We start from the raw sequence: 672 nt of genomic DNA, 5'->3' as shown, positions 1-672 counted from the left end.
AAATCTTTATGAAGTAAGTCTTAATGGTTTTAGCCACCAAGTCCTGTTCAGATTCCTCCTAACTAGATCCTAAGTCCTAATAAAGCAATAAATTTCGATTTTTTTTAGATAACTATCTAACTACTCTAGGGTCGAAATAGAGAGAGAAAATTGTGATAAATAAATCTACATAAGGCGTTACCTTCCAGACTTGTCTGAAGAATCCGATCCTATGTATACCAAGCCCCAAGACAAGCGATTATGTCAGGTTTAGTGTTGGAGGTCAGCTTTGGTTCCTTCAAACAATCAAGTCAAGTGTGTATAGTTGACAGGTTGATCCACTTTAGCATCTTAGTGCTATCTGCAATCAGTAAATCTAGAATGGTTCTAAAGAGTGGTTAGACATTAAAGTATGAATCAATAATAAGATTATAGTCCCTTTAACATAGCTAAGCATAATTTTATTAAAATCCTTTTATAAGAATCAGAATAAATTATATCAGTAAACCTCCCCCCAGACTTAAATTACATTGTCCCAGTGTAACATAGTCGGAGTTACAGTTGAAATAAATCATAAGTACAAATGTAACAAGTTAGGAAGATAAACCTGACTGGAATGGGAATCGATCGATGCGCATCGGTTTGAATCGATCGATGCGCATCGGTTTGCATCGATCGTCGTATGTGATTGTA

This window comes from Brassica oleracea, unplaced genomic scaffold (genome assembly GCF_000695525.1).
Source record: "Brassica oleracea var. oleracea cultivar TO1000 unplaced genomic scaffold, BOL UnpScaffold00913, whole genome shotgun sequence".
NCBI lineage: Eukaryota > Viridiplantae > Streptophyta > Magnoliopsida > Brassicales > Brassicaceae > Brassica > Brassica oleracea.
Note: the sequence above shows the minus strand (reverse complement) of the source record.